This window comes from Ptiloglossa arizonensis, chromosome 7 (genome assembly GCF_051014685.1).
Source record: "Ptiloglossa arizonensis isolate GNS036 chromosome 7, iyPtiAriz1_principal, whole genome shotgun sequence".
NCBI lineage: Eukaryota > Metazoa > Arthropoda > Insecta > Hymenoptera > Colletidae > Ptiloglossa > Ptiloglossa arizonensis.
The window spans coordinates 11,140,434-11,164,632 of record NC_135054.1 but is presented as its reverse complement, the minus strand read 5'-3'; the positions used below and the strand labels follow the sequence as shown (position 1 = coordinate 11,164,632).

At 33.8% G+C, this 24,199-nt stretch overlaps 1 long non-coding RNA gene across 1 annotated transcript in view; it reads right to left on the bottom strand.

Moving 5' to 3' along the window:
- Positions 1 to 6,313: 6,313 nt before the first annotated feature.
- The window catches only part of LOC143149130 (uncharacterized), a 22,113-nt gene continuing 4,227 nt past the window's right edge, over positions 6,314 to 24,199 (bottom strand). The window contains exons 2-5 of the long non-coding RNA XR_012992707.1: positions 8,932 to 9,015; positions 8,612 to 8,758; positions 6,842 to 7,093; positions 6,314 to 6,667 (exon numbers count right to left, since the gene is read on the bottom strand). This is a non-coding gene — a long non-coding RNA (uncharacterized LOC143149130). The remainder of the gene's footprint in view (positions 6,668 to 6,841; positions 7,094 to 8,611; positions 8,759 to 8,931; positions 9,016 to 24,199) is intronic.

Sequence of the window (24,199 nt, the reverse complement as noted above, 5' to 3'; positions counted from 1 at the left end):
GACATCATTTACCCCGCTTAGAGTGGTGTACTCGCGGTGCGACCGGTTACATTAATCGTTCTCGTCATTGTCTTAAATGGAAAACTTGTCGCGTGAAATATCGAAGGGAGCGGTTTTTAATAACCTCGTAATTTAGGTAAAACTTAATCGTTACATCTCGTTTAATCGCGCGTGTTTGGTCACGTTATTTTTTTCTAAATACTAAAACTTTGTACGATGGTATAATTATAACCAAATCTGCAAATTACTCGACGAATTAAACTAATACCTATTGTATTTACAATCATAGTTTGGTACATTATTTAAAACCAGAGTCGAACGTTAACAAATTACTTTGCGATGATTTTCGCAAATTGACAATCGTAAATCAATATATTTGAATGGATCAATGAAAGATGACTTTAGCTCTTAGGTACTTACCAGTTTTTTTATTGCTTCTCTTATTATCGGCTCGATTGAAGAGTGTTTCGATTAATTACTTGAAACGACTAAATCACGTTCGATGATTGCAATCGCTTTGATTGTTTGCGATTATTCGGCAATTGTACTCATCGATGACTGGCTCTTTTGTATGATAGTCGGAATCATTAATCGGCTTACATTTTGCCCAACAATGTTCAACTAAATCCCAGTAGTGCGAACAAATTATTGGTCAAATATTGATTACACAATGTATTTTGTCACAGTAGTTAATACTTCTACAGAAGTACATTGTTCTTGCAATCAAACGATCCTTACAAATATACCTATTTCTCAGAGACATACAAACGATACTTGCTAAAAGAAATGAAAATTTCTTGACAAATTTTGGAAATAATTGTATTATATTTTTATTAAACACTCTTTAAGTTTGCAAAGTTATAGAGTAACTTTAAATAAAAAAAAAAAAGATACAGGTATGTGTGAATGGAAATTGTGCAGGGGGATTTGGATACACTAGAAATAGAACGATCAAAAATATTAATTATTGATGAAAGGAGAGAAAACTTCCATGTGGTTTGGAACTTGGGAGAAACTCTAGAGTATGATGCATAAATTGCACTACCGCCCAAGTTGTATTATGTTTGCAACGAAAAAATTTGTTGCTCTTAACACTGTGCATTCAGTGTGTTGCATCGTCGTCTGCATCTGCAACCACTCAAACGATACTATGCAACTTAAAAGATAGAATACACGACAACTTATTCCGTTTAATTCTCTGTCACGATTGAACAAACACTAAAAGTTTTCGAAGAACGCTCAGATTCTAAATCTATTTATTATTATAAGTATAATAATAAATTTTCACCTGGATCCTGCACCGGTCCTAAACTATACTTTACATACACAATAGATTGCTCGATAAGTTTCGTCGTTCGCTAAGAAACGGATCCATTGGGTTCGTCGTTTTATTTTTCTAAAGATGGTGCTACTTTTCGACGAACGTGTGTAAAGTTTCACGCAGATCCGTCGACTTATCAGTATATTCACAGTTGTTCAAAGTCGAAGTGTCACGGTATTTCTTTAGAATGGGAAAAACGACAAAACTTCTCGAACAAGCTAGTACATTACGGGATAAACGTCGAACGAACCGATCCTTGTATTTACCGGGTAAAATTAATTTCTCGTTCCGACATTGTTTCTCGGTAAGCCCATTGGAAGAAGAAACAAACGATTTATGTACCCGTGTTTGTCGATACAAGCGCTTGGCCTGTAATGCTCGCGCGTATCTCGATCGTCGTCGGTCGGGCACCCTTCGATAGACACGAAAAACAAGGGACGATGGCAATTTAGAATCGCTCGCTCGTCTGGTTTCCAGTTGCAAAGTCAGCCGGGGGATTGAGCTCGTCGTCCATCGCGCCTATCGCGACGAAACAATCGGGACCAGGGGGTAAACGATCAATCGTGAAACAATACGTAGCTGCTGGGCTTTCCGCGGCTCGAAAACTGCTTTTATCAGCCGCTCGACATTTCGAAACGGAGATTTATCTCGCCGTGGCATTGGCGCAATTTACTTTTTACCGGTAAATTGTCGCCTATTGCCGTGCTCGATATGCTCTATGACGGTCGACGTGCACAATGAAAATGAAAGAAACATGCCAATCGCGTCGGTATTGCCCCCGATGGTTTCCGCGCTTCATTCGACGGAACGCAAAATTGATTCAATCCGTCGGTATCCTGTTGCGCGCGCCGCGTTTACGCGATCAGGAACAATTTTATGAGCGCGGTGCCCACCACGAACGATATATTTCCGTTGGTCCTTTTTTCTGTTTGTTCTTCCTACCGCGAACTTCATTTTCCGCGCCTCGTTTCGCCCAGTTTCGGGAAACGGAAATTTTTTTATAAAACATCGCTCCCGATGAAAAAATTTCAATTAACCCGTCGATTCTTTTTTTTCTCTTTCTTATAGTTTTATTTTCCTTTTATTTCTTTTTTTTTATACTTTTTCCACCGTTCCACTTCACCTTTGATTTATGACGTTTACCGTTTTATTTACGCCGCGTTCATTTCGATCCCGTTGATTTCACCGGGACAATTTCCCCATTTTCTGGTAAACGTTTGCCGGGAAATTCACGCGATTACAGCGTTTCGAGCGGGTCGCAGTACGAGACGCAGTAACGTACACGCGGAACTCGAACTCCTGCGTACACTTATTACATACTCTAGGACAAACTCATTGTCGAAGGAAAACATTGGCGTACACCGTGGAACAAAATGATAGCGCATCTTATATTCCTTCTTGTTCCGGGAAATTGGCGGAGGAAAATATAGACAGGATATAGGCTTTTCTAGTTGACAATGGAAGGAAGTGGCGACGAAAAAAGTTGATATTTTAAATTTCTAATTTGCACTCGCACGACTTTTTCTACGAGAATGGCCATACACCTCGAAGAACTGGCACCGTTTTTTTTTTCAATGGAATTATATTTATATTTTCATCGTATGTATTACTCTGCGTGTGAAAGTATGGAGTCGGATTTTGAAACTGAATTCTTCGCAAAGTATTTCAAATGAAAGATACAAAACAGTGATTCAGAAAATTAATAGGATGAATTGATTTATGTAAAAGGAACGTATTTCTATATAAAAAAAAACGTAGCTCCTCTGGAAATTAGCTTATTTTGTTGAGAAAGCTTCGAAAGATCAAAGACTTTCAACCAATCCTCAAAATTATTTTGATTGCTAACAATAAGATCTAAAACTCGAATTTAAAAGGTTTAATTAGTTCTAAACTACAAATAATTTGAACATCGAATCTTGGAACTGTACAAACAGCTACACAATCTGTTTCAGTTTCATTTTTCTATCGCTAGTGTGTAAAGTTACTCGGTTACATGATTTAATTTAGCATCTACGAAGAATCCCTGGAAACCTTTTCAAACTTGTTTTACAACATCTTTAGAAACATCCGTGGTGCTTTTACCTGCTACAGCCCAAAGTTAAATCTTGAACTTCGGCAATTTTTACTAATAAACTCGGCTCAGTTACGGAAAAGCGACACTTTTGTTCACTCGTAAACGAGTGAACTTTTCGCATGATTTTTATAAGACTCGCGAACGACTCCAACTTTTTTCACCTATAGAGTCTCCCTTTCAGCCTAGTTAAGTTTTCAAGGAAATATTGGACGTGGGGACGACGGCCCTGTTTAATATGCACCATCGAACAAATAGTTTTCTCGTTCTCCTTTCGGTTCCATACCTTTTTTATTAAACATGTGGTCGCTTAGCAACTATTGTCGCTTCCCCACTATCGATGCTTAGAAGTTAAGGAAACATTCTCTAAAAAATAAATAAAACAAACGTTTATCGTATTCATGTTATCGTTATAAGATCATCTCCAAAAAAGTTTTCACCAACTATACATTTTATAAAAGAAAATTCTGTACGCTGAATTTGGGCATTTATATTATATTCGTTCCTCTCAATGACGCGACAAAAGTCCAAAACGAAGATTGTTTATTTATAAAGGTTTCTATTGTGGAAATAGTAACTTTTTTCAAAATTATATCTTTAACAATTTTAAGAAGACCAACATTTTTTGATAATTTTTTGTACATTATTGCAGTGATATAAGTGATAAAAGAAGTAAAGTTAACCCCAGGTTGCAACACTTCAAAGTTTATGCATTTTTACGAATTACTTTCCTATCGGATGATGGATCGATAATTGTGGAGCTTTCTGGAAAAATTGTGTCAAAAGTTTTTATTCCAGTTCTCTTGGCCACGTGATTACGTTTGAATTAATAATGAAACAGCTCTCAAAGAACTTTATTATCACCACGAATTGTAAAATATGAATTCATTACTTACAATTGTGTCATTTGAGAAACTGAATTGACAATTAAACTTTAATGTTATTTACCATTATTCGTTTAATTCGATACACTTTAACAGGATATATTTAACCTGGTGAAGAATTGAACTTCAAACAATGGAAAGTATTTACGTGTGTACAAAAAGTAGAAGTATCGAGGCTCGACAAAAATAACTGAAATTGTAATTCTCACTTTTTATTTTAGTAAGTAGAAACGAGTATATTCGTTGCGTTTATTTTACGAGAATTTCCACATGGAAATAGATTATGGAGATTAAAGTATTATTTCCTACATTCATACTGTGTTTTCGTGACAGCTGTTGTTTCAGTATTTGGCGTTAGCATACAGTTCACGATACGTTTTTAAAATATTCAAACAGCATTCAGAATCGATTTGTTTGAAAATGTTTGTTAAACATTTGTTTCATAAACATTTACAAAGAATTCAAACATTTTAAAAAGCATTCCCTATACTGTATTGTTTGCTGGGTACAGACAAAATTGGAATAAACGAAACGAATATCTCCGGTACCGTACTTGAAACATCGATATTGTGTGGTTGCACACTGGAAAGTGGCTCGCGCTTCTTCTCGTTGCACACCAATTTAATATTGTGTGACTGTTTGGAAGGTGGACACCAAACGAGTTCACCGCAATATTTGTATCTGCAAAAGCGACGTTTTGATTGTAATGACGAATTGCTTGTTTTAAAATAACTTGCTCGAAATTTAAAGTACACACTCGTACAGTGCGGAGAATGCAATTCGTTCGATTCAAAATAAAATTGCAACTTGTCCGATTAATCGGAAGACGTATTTAGTCTAGACAATGAACCAGCCATTGCATATAGAGTGTTCTAGTTATCTTAAGTGTTTCTACCGTTTCTGATAATACGAAAAATTGTCCTGGGAAAATGGTATGATTAGTAAAATAATTTTCTCAAAGTCACCTTTGTCGAGATAATTACGTTATCGGTACCCTTTTAATGAAATGGCACGCTTTTAATATCACAGGATTTAATTGTTTATAAAAGACTATATTAATTATGTCTATAATATGTTTGATTCACTTTTGAATAACCTCTGATGTTAAAACATACGTTTGAATAAATTTTAACATATTTTCATAGCTGACAATCAATATGAGCATTAGTTGACAATTTAACAAAGGTTTCGAAAAATCGCTTTTGTTGACTTCATTCTAGAAATTATTACAACTTTTAAATAACGAAAATATAAGCTTCTGTCATACTGAATTAATTCGAACATGTATAATACATGCTTGCGGATCAATGGAATATTTTTATTTCTACGGTGGAATATTTGAAACATATTTTACGTAAATCTAGAAAATTTTCAAACCTGATTGTAATATACATGAGTTATTTATCTGCAATATTAGCATTAACTCAAAAATTTGTAAAACTCATTTGATGTATCGATTGCTCTGTTTCTTAATTTATATAAATGAAAAAATGTACAAATAATTTTGTGAGATTTGCGTTAATATTTGACCTGTTTTAATTTTTTCTATTTACGATTTATCATTTTCTAATTGCTATGCTTATAAATTCTCGTACGTAGTTTATTTTTGCATGATTATATCGCATTTAAAATCGTACACAAATTCGTTTAAATACAGCTTGCCCCGAGAGAAATAACGTTATTCTGTACAATCACGATGGTAATGGTATTCATTGAAAGAGTTTGTTAAACGTGATTTTTTCGCATCCGACAATAATGTGTGAAACCGCATCCGGCATATTTGATTATTGCACTGTCGCGACAAATATTGCTTCCCTATCAACAGAATACCATTACTCTATCAGATTTTCAAATGTTTCGGATTCATTCATGAATATTTAATAAAGTTTTGAAACCTCGTAAAGGGAAACTGATTATGTAGAAGGGATTGTAATTTAAATATTGAAATGGAATGTATATAGAAAATAAAAGTGAAATTAAAGGTACGAAGTTGTGATATAATACCTTTTACGATATGTAAAAGCATAAAATTTCATGTGAATGTACAAGATAATATTTATTGTTGCTAGACTGATCTCTAGAAACTTATTTTAGAAAATAATTGTTCTATTCCTCAACTTAATATTAGAATTGCACACATAATAGTAATAATTAATAACAATATTGACTTAACATTTTATATATTAAAGACGTAAAGTTATATCTTGTGGTTTTGTTTCAGAAGGTTTCAGTTAAAGTTCTGGAATCTTATAACTATTTATTTGACGTCTCACTTGTCTTAATTGTCCATTGTACTTATTTCTCTTATCCTCCCTCTTCTTAATTTGTTTGTCCAATTGTTTTCGTCTGCTACATTTGTCATTTTTAATTGTTCTCAGTCTGTCACGTCCACTGGAACGAAAGAGTCGCCATAATTCGTTTCTCGCTAGCTCGTTATTTAAATGGTTATGCATAATTTTTCATAGCTAATTTTAATCGTAATACTTAAAATAATGTGACAAATAAATTGCATTTCATATGGTGATGACAATGAAAGTGAAATATATGTGAATATTTATACATTACTCTTTCTTTGAAGAAACTTTAGTAACATCGTCGTTATTTATTCGTGTCATTGTTACATTTTATAATTGCATACGATTTGATTTTCAAACTAATGTGATTTTTTAACCGTATCATATTGACGCAGTCGGGGTGAAAGGACATTATTCAAGATCGACGAAATCCTACCCTCTGCTTCATGGATTTGCTTCAAATTTTGCACATTCGTAAATCGATGTGGTCGTCATCAATTTCCGTTGTCAATTTTCCCCAAGTCTATAGAGGGCGGGACAAAAGTGGTGAAAATACCTTTCAGTGAAAATCAAAATAAATGTATAACTTTTGAACGATTAAAAATATCTTTAGTGAGACTTATGTAAAAAATAGAAGCATCACTGCCTTTGGATCGTGTACGGTTTCTATTGATTACGATTATTTTACACAACCAAATAAAATTCATATTATTCGTTACATTTTATACGTCTAGGAGCTTAAGCATCATTAGGTTAAATAGTGTTCGAAGTAGTCGATGACGCTCAGAATTTGCAATGTCTAAAAGATTCTGGATAATGCTGGTGAAAAGATAAAACCAATAATTTGAGTAGTTAAGTATATTATTTATACGTTTCTACCTTGGCTTCAGTTCTTCGGTAAATGAAAAATTAATTTATATAGAAAATTATACACCTTGTGTAAATTAATTTATATAGAAAGGTAGATATGCGTCTTGTATAAATTAATTTTCCATTTGCTTCGAATTATTGTGGCGAATTTGTAATTCATTGATTTGCAATATATTCATATAATGTGTCATAGTTAATTAAACGGAAAATTCGAGCATTATTACGTCTGATTTACTTCATAACAAGGAACCTATGGTGAAAACTGTAGTACTGTATTTCATAACGCTTTCAAAGACAAAAATTTAACGAACAAAACAGATAAGAATTAATCCTTACAAAAGTACAATTTTTTTACGTTCCATGAATTTTACTTTGCAAAGTACAAATTCATAGTACGTGAACAACCAGCAAATAATCAGTCTACTCTCAATCAACTTCTGAATAATGAAAGCGTACATAATAACGATATTTCGTCAAATATTGGAAATTCGTGAAATGGTGACATTGAATTGGAATTATGAAACTTCAAAAGTGATGGTTATACAGCGGATTTTATGCATTTATAGCATATACGAATATGAAAAACATTTGTAAAACGTATGCAGAATATGAGTTCTTATGCAGAATAAAATATTATTATTATTGTATTAATATACGAAATATTTATTTACGTATGCATTGTATGTGGCCTCCACATTAGCATACGTCATAAATGCAAAATGCAAACTCTAGTGATAAGTTTGATGCACTGGAATGCATCATCTTTTAAATATTTAATTCAAAAACCAAAAAACGAAATTCTGTAAATACGTTATATATACTAGAAAATTAGTAAAAAATCCAGAAAATCGAAAACGTTCCAGATATTATATTTGTGTTGACAACGAAAAATACGACACTAATAGCAATAACTGTAAAAGACACACTATTATAACATCTAAATTATAGTAATGTGTGAAATGTATTAATAACGAAGAAATACAAATTATTTATATTTTGCAATTATACTTTCCTACCTCTTATTCTTTACGTAATTCTACCTATTCGGTGGAAAGTTTATAAACACGATATAAAACGAATCTAACGATTGAATAGAAGTAGTCAAAAATTAATATGAAATGTATTATATATTAAGATGAACAGAGTAATTGCGGTTAGGTCAATACTTCACCTGTACTTTGTTCATTTTGCAGAATTGTCAGTACATTTTACTCGTGTATACGATGTGAAATAAAGATGCAAAATAAATGAATAATATAAATATTTGTAAAATCCTTGTACGGGTCGAAGTTGACCCGAGCGTTGGCTTCCGCAGCCCCTAGGGTTAAACATACAAGGGTTAAACATATACATGTGTAGGTAGATGTTTAGAATGGTCCTACAACAGAGTCGCAATTACTATACTAAAACGGTCACTGTTAGAATTGCAACACACTGTCCACTAGGCAGCTTTTATAGGTACAGCATTACGTTTAATTGCGTCGCACTTACGTTTAATTGCGTCCCTTTCACATTTAATTGCGTCGACATTTTGCATCTTGTTGCTTCAACTTGCCACTTGCCTTGGTAAGAATACTTTAAAAGACTCGCGAATAAAGAATAATACATGGTAAGTATAAATTGCGTAAAATTAATACCGTGGAATAGAATTAAATATTCATTGCATAAAATACCAATAAAATCAAAACAACAGTCTGTCCAGTATACTTTGATTGTATGCACATTTCGACTCTAGGGTGTGAGTCTTTTTCGATATGAAATAATTTTTGAATTTAAGAAGATGGAATATTATAAGATTAATAAGAAGTAAGTGTATAAAAGAAACGGAGAGTTAAAGCGTATAAACTGACATTTAGTAATTGAACATTATTTTGAAAGAAATAGAAATAAATCCAGTTTATTCAATAATTATGTACATTAAGTAGATCAATTATATGGAAATTGTATGTAAATGAATATATTATTAATAGCATTAGAAGTAGTGAAGGTTGTAACATTGAAAGTGAGGCTTCTTGAAATTAATTTATCGCAACAAGAGAAAAGAAAAAGGAATAAGTGTCGCCCAGTTATGCCTGCTCTATTAATATGCAAAGTTTCAACGTGGACCACGGACACTGTACGATAGTTCTTTAGTAGTTTCATTTAATCGAGCTCGTTTGTTGAAATTATATTCAAACTTCATTAACCTGTTATGGGATAAAACTGTTTCTACAAATTGATGTAATTTCGACAATCGGTTTCATTTAAACAGTTACCGCGTTAGGTATATTACAGGTTTTAATAAAACGGTTGAAACTTCGCGGAATTCCACGACATAGTTTGCGCAGTTACGTTAAAACGCAATTAATTATATAACTGACTGCTCTGCAAAGAATTTCTATCGGAATTAAAATTGCTTTTGGTACAGTTTCGCGCAAGTATGTGATGTAATTTTCTGTTGACAATATTAAAATAAATCAAATATAATATTAAAATACCTCTATTACTCATTTATATTAATTTATATTCGTAAAACAATTTCATAACACTGTTGTTGCTTCAAACAGACAATACTGCCATCTTACTTTCACAAGCATCTTTATTTGCTAGACGTTATTGTTTTTGTTCGCAATCAATTTATTTTTATCGTATTCTCGTCTTTCCAATAAGTTTCTATCAAAGATCCAACATTCCTAGAATTTTTATTTAAGATTCACTGCAAAGTTAACCTTCAGTGTTACATTATTCTTCTTGAACAACGAATCATCGGATCGATCCAATTGTTGTAAATGAAAATTCAACGACTGTGTACTTCTCAAAATATTGTAAGTTCGTTCGCGTTAAATAAAAAAAAACAACAGTACGAATCGTTTCGTTGCTTTTAAGCAAGAGTCACAATTACTTGGTAGCAAACGCGGAAAGTGAGGTAGCTCGATGTAATAAATCACAGCGGTTGTAAAATAGTCACGATTTTTTGATAGTACCTTTTGATAGTCTCGGTAACCGTAATTTCCTCAACGGAATTTCACAACTCTCTATACTTCGGTTCTATAATCAAAATTCTTCGAGCGTTCCCGCGACGAAACGGGGAAGAAAGTTTCCGTTTTCAACTCCGTTGGGTTGCAGGGAAATCGTTAACCGTGCAAAATGAGCGTGAACGCAGAAGTGGGATCCGCTGAAATACGGTTTAATCAATGGGACGTGCAGACAATCCAGAGATTGTCAGAACGAAAGTTGCGTTCTGTCGGTGGAGTGATTGCAGGACCTTCGGAGAGGTGGATCGAAACGTCGATGGAGAAAAAGTAGAAGTTTCGAGGCGGGGGTTCCGAGTACATACAAGGGAGATGATATCGTTGTCCGAGACAATTAGCTCGGATTTACTAGAAGCTGGCCAGCGAGAACGTGGCCCCTTTTTTTCTCGTTCGCCGGCACTTTTGACTGTTCTTGCCGGAAACAATCCCGAAAATCGTTTCGAAGACTCGAAGAAAGTTTCGCGACTCGTCGAGATTCGCGATTGCGTGTCTCGTGAACGAAATCGGTCCACTTGGTTTCGATTCTAATCTCGGGATTTTCCTCGTTTTACGACATCGCATTACTTGGAACCTTTCTGTCTTCGAGATTCGATTTAGGACCTCGATTATATGTAAATCGAATGTTTTGAACATTCCCCGTCGGGAGAGCAATTGCAATGGGATTCGGTGTTATTACGCGTTCAAAGAGTTTTTCTTTTGTCTTTGTAACTTGACATTATTCGATATATTGTGCCGGTAACGAATCTCGAGAATTTTGCAATAACGAATGCTTGCAACTTTGATATTAAAAATTTGAAGTTAGAAATATATATAAATTTTGTTAAACCGTTGTTTGTTACTTCAATGCAACAATTATATTATTAACATTATTCCTTTCGAAAGAATTTATTTATTTTCACAAATAATTGTTAACTTATTTAGAACTTTGTACGTTTTCTATGAGTATTTATAGGGTACATGTATAATTAATTATATTGGGATATAGTTTAATTTCTTTTAAAATAAATTTGCATTATGGATTCCCAAATTTTCAGAATAATTTACATCGTTATTTATTATTCTTTTATATAATATACGAATCTCTTTGCATTGAGCTTTATCTCCGTCATATGTTCCTCTTAGATTTTATCATAACGAAATTTATATTATATTATTATGATATATTCATCCATTCGATGTCCATTATTTCCAAACTGTTTCCAGTTTATGTTATAAACCATAGTGTTCCTGTGTTATACGTATACCTGTTTGATTTTGTAATAAGTATTGTTTTGTCAAGCATACGGTTCACAAATATGTATTTATTTCCAATGTGTCTTAAAGTCAAATGCGTTTTATTTTGAAAGTGTCATATCCAAGAGTCGACAGAATGCATTTTTGTAAGAAGATTAGAAATGAATATAAGTCGTTATTTCTCGATGGCTTTGATAAATTAAAATTAACTAGGCAGTGAAGCACTTTCATTGCGTTATAAAATTTCATTTGGGATTTAAGTTAAGCTTCTTTCATTTCATGAATATTAGCCATTATCTATTTTTTGTTTTTAATTAAAAGTTCTATCGTGGAAAATTTCCCAATACGGAACTAATCGGATTGTCTTCTGAATAGCCTTGTTAACGCGAGGTGATTGTTCACTTTTAAGTTGATAATATTTTGTTTTAATTATAAATACAAAGAAAATGTACCGTGCATATAAAACTGATATTCGTTAATATTATACAATGAAGAAGGGAACAGAGGAACAGAGAGCAGCATACGATACCAATCAATTTTATACTTATTTAACAAGACTAAGAACTATTCATTAGTAATTCATTCAAAATTACTATTCATCAATAAATTATGAGTTTATTTATTTCATTATTACAAATTTTACTATATAAATGCTGTATAGAAAATAGAGACTCATTTTACTCAATGAATAATTTACCGAAGAAAGTGCATAATGAAGCTCTGTATAGGTATTTATTACCTACTTATAATTCTTAATTAGATTTTGCAATCGCTACCTTTTATTCGTAATTATTTCTAATATGTATTTATAATTTGTTACTTTTACCAAATTTCTACCCTTTTTGTTCCTCATTCAACAATATTCTGGGCACCAATTACTTATAAATTAATATTCAACAAACTCTGTAACAACGTATTTTCTAAAATAAATTTACTCGGTAATAGTTTTATACAATTAATATTTAATATGACAAACTTTCCATAATATTGTGTTCACTGATTTTCTTTGTTAAGCGTGAAATAATTATGATAATAATTTCAAATTTCTCCAGAAAAAAATGACTAAAATAATGCTTCGTTTCGACCCGAAAATCAGAAAACCCTCGTAATTTCATTCAGTAACCATTATAACTGTCAGTGTGATTTTCTTTCAACTCTCTATTAATATCGAGGGTGATCGAAAAAACCTCGAACTACTTAGTGAAGCCTCTAAGCGGATGCATAAAATTGCATAAACACGTGACTCATTAGCACAAAAAAAAAAAGAGCAAAACAAGGGGAGCGACGTGGTATAGGATATTAATCGATCTTGTCCCGGGGGATGATAGGGAGCGGCTGCTGTGTTAAAGTAAAAAGAGAAGTAATGCAAATTCACGAATATTGTGATAGGCGATTTGTAGTATCTGCCGGCAGCTCGGTAATTTCACGCACCTGCATTTGACAAGAGATCGATCGACCGATGCAACATCATACGCCGCTACACAATAGGAAACAAATTACGAAATTACCATACTAAGCGACTTCCGGCACCGACACAATAGGAGCAAACCATACTGTAGATTGAATGAAACCCGTGGACGGAAGATCGCAGGGTGGATACATTATTTACGTCTATCCAGAAGGTTATATCGATTAGTCTGCAAATACGACAATAGGCGAACACAGTGCATCCCTTCTTTTTCACCGAAGTAATTATGCACGCGTAAGAAAATTCAAGTTAATGTGGACACTATTGTTCGAATGCTTTGAATATTGCGACAGAGACTTTTTTCTCATCGTCTCTTGTGTCATCATTGTTTACAATACTATATACAGCGGATAAACGATATTTTCTTCTTACTGTTTTGAAATTGATTTATTTACTGGTGATAGAATTTAGAAGTCATTTATTTCCACTGTGAGTTATACGTATATTGAACATTTTATATATATCTTATGTAAATTTAACAAATAAATAATTACACACATTTGTATACTTGCGTACACTGAATTTGTGATTTGTTTCAGTAATAAACGGATTAACGTTGTTCGATGTGTGAACTGTGAGTAACAGCCGGTAATATGGTGAAGTATTTAGAATATGAATTAAATAATTTTATATATTGAGAGTTATTTCCAATAAAAGTTGCTATTTAAGAATTTTAATTATCGTCAGCATCCAAAAGGCATATTGTTTGTTATTAGAGTAGAATGTCTGATCGAGTGAAGAGATTTGTCAAGATCGATATAAATAATGTCAACTGTGATACCTCTTTCCATCATTAATAAGGAAATGATGGTTTTTCTCAGCTTAGTAAGTTAGATTCTTAAAAATTTAAGAAGTTATCGTTCTTCAAGTGCATTCAATTCGTTTGAATTCGAGTTCTGTTCACATTAACCAACAAGATATTTCCATTAAGGCACAATCGCTTATTTTGCCCTTTCACAATCGACAATATAACTGCGTAAAATTTGTCTTTGTTTCTTCAAGGAATAAGGGTTCGGTTTAATTGCTTCTTCGTCCCTGGATTTAAGTAATTTCCGCGTTAAACGAGTGCTCGATTTCTACTCGAAGTCTGCCCGTTATGGAATATAAATTTTTCGATTAACTGCAGTGGTAATTAGAACGCGTCGTGTAATTAAAACATTCGCTTTGAAGTTGTTTAAAAATTTTGTCGTCTGAAGAAAATTCCGGCAATTAAAAATTTCGATGAAACTCCAGGTGCAGGCTGCTATCAAGTCGACGTGATTTCAGTTTACTTTAACAATTGAGACTTTCGTTTATGCGATTAATTTTTTAATACACGTACTCTACTAAATAACTTTATCCAATTAACGAAACCTCTTTATTCGTTAAACAAGTGCAAATTTCAAAAATCGAAATTAAAGTATGATATTGGATAAAATGCGACGTATCCTTGTACAACAGATTTTAAATAGGAAAAATAGTTGTTCAACGAATGATGTACGATGTGTTTTCAAAATAAGCTGCCAAATTTTAGAAATACATTCTAACCATTGAGATAAAAAGAGATTATAGATAAAAAGAATTATAGATAAAAAGAAATAGCATATTTTTAAGATTCAAATTCTCTAAAACTTTTTTTTCTCGATTAAGTAATGATATTATATTCGACGAAATAATAAATTTATATTTTCTATCCTTTGGTAAGTTATAATACTTATTTTTTGCATTCCATTTACATTTATTGCAACTTGCGATCTTACCCGTATGAAATTTTGACGAATTTGTGTTATTCCCAATTATAGAAATATTGATTAACTTATATCTAACTTGTGAACTATTATGCAACAGATTGTTTCTGTTTGACATTTACATATTTGATATAATTCGATTTTACATTATAATTAATGGTCTAACATAGATAGTATTGATATATTATCATGTTCATCGCTAATATTTATTCCGAGTTTGATGTAAAATAGTACCTATAACCCACAGCTCGGTAAACTATGACCCGACGCCTGTTAGTTTACAACGCGCGATGTAAAAATAATTTTTGAACAAACTTCATGGTGGAATGACCAAACTGCTGATTCAATATCCATAAAGGAATATTCATGTATCGTAATAATACCCATTCGTTTACGTACTATCATTGATGCATTCACGTGGCTTAATTTAAATACACGCTATCTACCTGTGTAAAAAAGATGCTTAATATTTTTCACCAATTTATTAAAAACTATTTTTACGTATCATTAAATATACAATTTGTGCACACTGTTAATGAAACCATGTGTAAATTTTATTTCCCATTTTACACATAGAGCCCTCTGCAATAACAACCAAAAGAGAAGCGATTCGACAAAACCAATATTACATCTCAGAATCCACAAAGTCTAAATTAGCATTACATCTCGGTCCAACGAAATCAAAAGCCAATATTACATCTCGGTCCACAAAGTCAAAATTAATATCACATCCCGGTCCTTGAAATCAAAAACGTTTCTCCGTTCCAAATTTGGTGGTAAGACTTTCCCGCCTCTTGATACAGATCAAAATTGACTCAGCTCCGGCAGTGCACGGTTAATATTCCTCAAATTTCGGTAAACGGTGCGCTACGTACGCTCCCCGAATGCAACGTTGGCAACAAAGGGCACAAATACGTTCCTAAGATTCCTGGCGCCATCATTAATTAAGAACGGCATTCTGGCTGGGCAAGAGAAATTCTTCCCGTGGTCCGGTGAACAGCCGCGCGCGCCAACCGAGCCAGCCAGCCACAGACACGGAATCAAGGTGGCCACACGTACGCGTATTTTTAGATGTCCCTACGGAGAGGACTCGTTGAAGGCAAAAGTGGGGTCGCCTTTTGCTCGACGCTGGTAATGAGCGACGCACGACACTCGAGAGGGATGAAACCGGACCGGTTGGAAATGGACAGATCGGACGCTTCCGGAGCTGGAAGTTCCGCAGCCGGAGCTCGGTGTTGTTGCCACAGAGAGGGAGAAAAACGAGCGCGCCTTTTCCTCGGAAGCCCTTTTACAATTCTCCGTGACAGCGTGTAACGAGCGACCGATGAAACTCTAACGAGCCTTGCCCATGACTCGCGTTTCATCGCAAATAGTCCGACCTACCCCACCTCCCCACCACCGCCCCCTCCAGCTCCCTTTCTCACACTCTGACTATTCAGGTTTCCTGGTTAATTTACCGCGAAAGGACGACCGTGAAACTCTCGTTCGGTTAACACCGGCTCCTCTCGTCTGTCCATGATTTTTCTCAGATAAGGACACTCGATACCGCATCACCAAACGAAGATTCGTCCGCGGGATCGTGCTTGTTCACGGGTACTTTGACGCGACCCGTGAACGCTTCTTTAGGTCCGTGCTTCTCAAATGTTTCGACGATACAACATTATGGCTGCCAGTTGTTCGCGGCTCACCGTATAATTTTTAATTGATTCAATTAACCAGGAGTTATATGTATTTACAGAATGTATCAGATTTACTTTTTTTATTCGTATGGTACTGCAGTGGACAATAATATTCGAAGAAGTATTGGTTTCACGCTTAAAGTTTGGTAGAATAATGTTATGAATAGTATTAATAGTTTTTCCGTGTATAATATGATTTTAAATGCCAAAATATGTGATCAATTTGCCGAAATATGTGTCAGAAGAATATTCGAATTTAATTGAAATTGAATCTACGCTCTCGATTATTTCTTTTCGTAGAGAGAGTAAAAATTTTATTAAAACTCGAAACCATAGAGCGAATCGTAGGTTGAGAGGCGCTGTTTTAGGAACGATCGAATCGGTTCGATGTTTACTCGAACGTTTGAGTTGAAAACGAAATTGATGGGTAGATACGTTTTTATTATTGACTAACTGAATTACCCGACGTTATCTTAGATAAGAAATATCGTTCAAATGTCACAAGTATTCGAGTGCTTGACACAGATAGGCAGAACGCAGTTTATTTTGGTTACGACGATATCAAGAAAGCTACCGATTTTATCGAAAATTTCTACAGAACAGATATCAAAATTAAGTTGTCATCGACTTGTGTTATGCGCATGTTTGCCGTAAAGGTATTATTTTTTAGATGCACCCTACAACTCGTCCACGTTGCAAAACTTTACGATACAATAACGTTGCTCTTATTTTAAGTTTAGCTACCTTATAAACATACTCAGTTTCATCGCGATTTCTACAGCAGTTTTCACGTGACACAATAACGAACAAATGCAACTGAACTTTGTTTATACCGAGTGTTGCAAAGAAATATGACAAATCGAAGAATGCAACTTTCCTCGTTACAAATAGAAAAACTTTTCCGTGTGTTTGTATTTTTCCTTTTTTTAAGTGGAGAAAAAATATTTTGTATATCAATCCTTTTCTAAAGAATCTTATAGCAAGGGAGGAAAAATGGTTGTTTCTTTAAATGCAATTGTTGTATTACGAGAATAATATTGCGCTTCGTGTGCTTTTAGACGTCCTGTACACTAAATAATTTCCTAAATTGTCGCGACAATGCTTCATGCACGCTTTTCTCGACCCCAGTTACACGCAGAGGGAAATAATTTTTAGTACGCTCGGTGAAAACGTGCTATATTTAGTTCTTGGTTATTGTACCCAGCGGCGAAAACAGACTTCGTTGAAGTATATATAACATAGTAAAAACCGCGACGTAAGACAGTGCGAGTTTCCTACCGTGAATTTCGAACTCGAACTTGCTGCAAATATGTCGAGCACCGTGACGCTTCAGAAATGTTCCCACGGTAATGACGAGAATATTGTAAAAAATATTCACTTTGCTGTGCTACTTTCTTAAACGTGTACGAGAAAAACAGACTCCGCAGAGAAATGTTTCCGAAAATTTTTCAAGAAATTTACCCAATATTTTACTTAGTTGTACGAGATCTACGTCTCGATCATCTACAAAGAACTGGATGTTTTGATAAACTACATATTCTTTTATATTACACAGTTCGATGAAAACGAAACAGGTAAAAAAAATTAAAAAATTGTAGAATTCACTATTTTATCAAGTATTAAATACCATGGAGTTCGTGTTACAGTAAAACTGATACGTTAAAAGTCAACCGACCAAAGTACACGTTTATTAAGTGGTTTCAGAAAGAAATTTATTTCGAATTCGGATCAACTATACAACGAGACTCGTTAATTTAATTAAGTACCGTCTTCTGTGCGTCTGCAATTGAATTGTAAACGCGATCGGAACACGTGTCGTTAGGTAACGTCACTTGCAATACTATGTAACGATTTCACTTACCAGATTTTTGTACATTCAATAACAAATACATCAACTGTGACATTTATCAACTTACGATCAAAATTTCCTATATATATACGCGCAAAAGGCGTGCATATCAGAAAATACAAAAGTTTAATCCGATTGTCATTACCAGTAATAATCGTTGAAAATATGGAAAGATAGCGAGGAAAGATATGTTGTGTAACATATCTTTTAACTACATCTTACCACGTTCTTCGGGGTTTTTATGTCTCTTTTTACGCTTCTTGCACTTTCCTGGAAAACATTAAATTCACTCACATTCTTCGCTGTACTTTCTGAAACTCTTTCCCTTCCGGCTTGAGACACCTCAAAGATTTGCACGTCTCTGTTTTATGGATACAAATGTACTTTCATCTCTTCGACTACTATTTTAGAATCGAGAGATGTTACATTCGTTTCCCATAGGCACGTATTGTTCTAAAAAATGCGAGACGGTTTCGTAAAAAATACTGAAATATTCAGAATGATAGTACGCATTGTGATTTTCTAGTTGTTTGTTCCTGTCACAGTGAAATACTACCGTTATTACGATAAATTCTCTTTCCATATAATATGATTTAGTAGATTATTTGATAGAAAAGATAGAAAATTGAATGCACGCGTATAATGCAAATTTAGATAAGGAGATACTTTATATTTAGAAAGAAGCATACGATATTTAATATTTAAGAAGAAATATTCAATATTTAATACAGAAGAAGAAATATTTAGTGTTTAGTATTTAGGAAGAAATACTAGGCGATTTCCTAAATTTTCATACGTTTTGCATCACGTCTGTTACAGAGAATGCACAGGTATGCACTGCATACCTGCATATTCCAAATATCCTTAATTTGGGAAACCGACACGAGCCATCTACTCCAAATCAGTTTCAAATCTGGCATTCTTGTGGGTCCACGATATATCAACTCCTTTTGAGGGCTATAAGCAACTAAATTAGAACTAATAAAGAAAAGAGATAGAATATTACAATGAAGAAGGAGTTATATATGATGAACGTTGCTTTTAAAACAACATTTGAGCTAATCAATCCACCCCATAAATTGCAATCGTCTATACATCGCACGCTAACCTAATCGTATGTAATTATTAACGTGCTCCAGATCCAAGATTCTAAGCATAAACTCGAAATAAACTTGCACTCGAATGTGCAAAGAGGCTATAAGATATTCATAGTAACGAATATTGAATATTGCTTTATAAGTACTGGATTGTTTCTCTTGCGAAATATTTGTGTTCTCTAGTAGATGAATTTTAGGATTAACTGTATAATAATTGTGTATTTAGGAAAACTTCTGAACCAAAACAGTCTTGACCCACATATGTAGATCAGTGGACTTTGAATATACTTCAAGTTATGGTACTTCACGTTGGGACTTAGCTGACGTCGCTGGGGTATTAGGTAGCCTAATTGTTATCTGTCAAACTTGTTACGGAAGCTTAAAACTCCATCTTGAGAGTGGTCTTTCCAAGCCTTATTTAAAAAGTTTTCGACCGTATTATTTTGATCTTCTTCCGTAAATAAAGACAACATACTTTTCAATATGGTTCCTCTAGAAATTATAAGAAAAATACAAATTAATTATAAAACGTTCAGCAAATACTACCGTCAAGATGAGGTTTAATTTTTCCAAGCAAACAGATGCAACTCTATTAATTACATTGCTAGAGAAATTGTTTCGTTGGGAGAAATATTAATGTTCTCACAGTACATCAATCTTAATAAAACGAAGAAAAATAAATTGATTTAACGTTAGTTTTGATAATACACTAAAACAAAGCGCGTGGTGTCTGAAGTTTCCGGTAACAAACAACCTAAACCGCGAAGTATTTTTCAATTTCTTTCCTGTCTCTCCACCACTTTGTTTCTCTTTTCCTGTCTCCTCTTGCTCTTCCTCCATTTTTCAATTTGTAATAAGAAAAATGATAAATATATATAATAGAAAACATCGTCTCTGTTACTGTTTCTCAAACTTCTTGAAGATCATATATAAAAAGTGTCGTTTAATTTATAGAGGTGCGCGGTCATGTGTATTATTGGAAATACTTCAGGCGCAAAAAATTTGCACTACATCATCGAGGGATAATTAATGTCGTTCGCTTTAAAATTGAGTGTGTGCAATGTCCCGTTGACCACTGAGCTTGGGTATATACATGCATCGCTTAAATGCCACTCGTGTTCGACAATTTTTTTTCACATTTTAAGAGGGAATTTATGAGCTAACAATTAATTAACACGCAAAGTTGTTCCGTTAACAATTAATTAAATGTTCAAATTAACATCTTAATTCAGCATTCTCCTTAAAATATTAAAAATTTACTTCTCGAATCTATTCAAATCTTTGCTTGACATACTATTCATTGAATCCATTTTTTTGATTATAAAACCAAACTAGGATTATTATTGCTTTGATAAGAATATTTTAAATTTATTAGTGTTGTAACATTTTTCAATTGAAGCTGATTTCAGACTTTTTTATGCTTCGATTTTAACAAGAACATTAAAATTTAATTGTATCGCGATATATGTATATGAAACTTAATTGTATAATATAAAGAAGCGATAATATAAGGAAGACTATTTTAGAATTGCAAATTATAAATGTACCTTCTTAAGTGGCATTACCTAAACCATGTATGCTCTGCGGAGAAAGAAATTCGTACAAGTGAATTGGGTCAGACGTTATAGTCAGCCCTTGTAAGGCAACATTATTCATGCTGTCCATATTCTACTTACGCGCAGTAATACATATGGACTTGTGTCGGTCTCTATTTCGCTATATTCTTTCTACTTATAATTCTTATCAGATAGTGAGTGATTGTGTACGAAAATTCACAAATATGTTACAATTAATAAGCCTCTCATTCGTTTGATACCTTACACAAGGTATTCTTTCTAAAAAGTTGCAGACTATTTTCTCATAAAATATTAAAGGTTGTAAATTAAGATGTACAAGTGGAAATAGTGTTAAAATCCCCCTAAAGTCGGTGAGGCTACCCCTTTAATATATCATTTAATAAAATGCCTAAATGTATATCTAAAATACTTCTTTTCATTTGTTACGATTAAACGATTCTAACGGAAAACAATTTTGTAAGAGAAACTCATATGTGACGATATGAAGTGATAATCGTTTCACGCAGAGACCGCGTCTGTGTCTATGCTTGTTTACAACATTTACCAGCACTGGTCATGTTAATAGGAACGATTTACATAATTGGTCCCTTGGAAATCCTCATTGGATGCTAACAGTAGCGTTTCAGTATCGAAGGTCTCTAAACGTTTGCGGTAGCATCATCGATAATCTAATTATTGGACCACATTTTGATGGTTCCTTAACAAATGCAATTTATTTCGATTTTTTAGAGAACGATTTATCAGAACTGTTAACAAATGTAACAATAAGCGTGCTTCGAACAAAAAGATGCCTCATCGGGCATTTCTCGAAAGACAAATTTTATAAAAAGTGGATAAAGCATATCGTTTCTATAGCGTGATCTTTAGATTCCCTTCTGCGGTGATTTATGAAAGATAATGAATTTTCAATGTCGTTTTGTACCGTCCGATCTATCCGAAGCTCTCAGCTTGAAATGTTCATTTAACAAAAGTGGGAAGTTTCATTCGAAGATGCAGAACGCGGACCACATTCCACGGGAAGAAATAGAACATTAAGCAAGTACACGGGAGTACACCGGGCCGAAACAATGACGAAAGAGCAACGCTAAGCAGTTACGGGAGAGGAGAGCAAAAAATGAGACAAGGTGCGGCGAGCAGTGAAGATGACGGTAGAGCTTTTCTTATCTGAATTTCAAGTGTTAGCCTGTAAGAAGAATGTTGTGCTCCTTGTCTACCAAGGTTTCTAGCGCCAACCGTTGCAGGAAACTTTCGCGATATCGTCGACGACTAATTAAAGCACGGAATAAGAGAGAGCAATTACCAGGGCGGTTCCATTTAATTTCGTAGACCGATTTAAGGTACGGCCATGGAAGGAAGTGGGTCGTGAAACCGCGTTATATATTTGCATACGCTGCTCTACACGATGTTCTGATATTCTTTCCTATTTTACTTGGTAAAACGAAAGTTCCACACGCGGCCGGTTATGCAAAATCGTCGTTCCACTGTTTCGCAAATGTTGCTGCTGTATAATGTAATTTAGCCATTCCCATCGAACGATCTATTCTCTTATTTCGACTACGTATCCATCATCCAGAATTGAGGTTGAACATTTGGAAACCTTCCGCGGTCAGCCGAATACGTATTCGATTCATGGCTGCGCAAGGTTCTTTATTCTTAAATGCCTGATTTTATGGATGAATTCTTTTCACGAACTTTTAAGTTCGAAAGATCGAAAGGTTAATGGCTTTTCCTTCAAGATACACCTTTATACTATTATATCCTCTCTGGAGATTCTGATTGTTCGATTAAATTCGATGATTTTGATGTTTGAAAAATGTTCAATGTTTCACTTTAACAAAATGTGTTTTGCCTTCAAATGGTCAAAAAAGGTTTTTGAAAATAGATTCACTTTTCAGTCTAACGAAACATCAAAGATGCAGACTATATTTTTGCTTTTAAATTTGAATTGGTTTGTACAGATGTTCATGAAATTTTAATTGGCTTGTACAGATGTTCATGAAATTTTGTATATGATTTGGATAGTAAGGGATTATGTCGACAGAACATGTAGATACTTAGATTAGCCATATGGAGGTTATCAATGTATATTTAACGTTTTATTCTGTTAAGAATAATTAAATACATTAATTACTTGTCGAAATAAGTACAGAAAATTAGGGAAAGAGAAATAATTTTATTAGAATTCTATGAAGAAACTAAAGTAGAATGTAGAGTAGAAAGAGTGATTATAAATCGTCGTTATGATGACTCTGTTAAAAGTATATTCAAATTGCTAATGAAATAACTTTGCGGTGTTTCTCAGTCAATTTCTCGTATTAAAGTTTTCGGTTTTATGACAATGAGACTCGGTACGAAACCCACCAACAATTTACTTGAATTTCTGAATGTCGGTTCGGAGTGAACTGATTTCGAAGTCTGGTGGAAGACAAAGGCGAAGATCTTGAGAATGAATTCGACTGCACTTACGCCACTGGAAGCACAAGTTATATCATTTTACAAAGTTAGGGACGTTAATGTGGTTCTCCTTTAGCTATGCCCCGACTGTAGAAACACATTCAACACACCTCCATTATCTAACTCGCGATCCGAGTAATGTAAATTATATCGTTCGATGCTTCTCTCTGTTTGTTTATCCGTTTTGTGGACAAGGTAAAATGTCGAGAGTTTTATTATTCTACCCTTTTAATTTATTACTCGAAGCGACGCTTTGAACGAGAAAATTAAAAACCATAAAAAAAATGTATTCATATGTCGTGCATCGACTGAAATAATTACCAGTTGAAATTAAAATCTGTAAAGGCAGCTTTTTATTGTTTACTACGTATGGATGCAGTAATAAGAATCAAATATGAAGGAATTTAAAATTATATTGATACAATTAATTTAAAGAATCTAGGGGAAAAGAATTTAGTATAATATGTGTCCAATTTGTGAAATATCGAGAGAAAATTACAAATTATAGTAGCTATTTTGGTTTGAAGAGGAAAATAGAAATTAAAGTGTATTTATTAAAATTAACCATGATTTTCCGTAAACATATTGTGTCACTTCTCTCAAATAATTAAAAATATAAATCGTTAAGAAGAGGCTAAATATTTTTAATTTAAGGGAAATACAG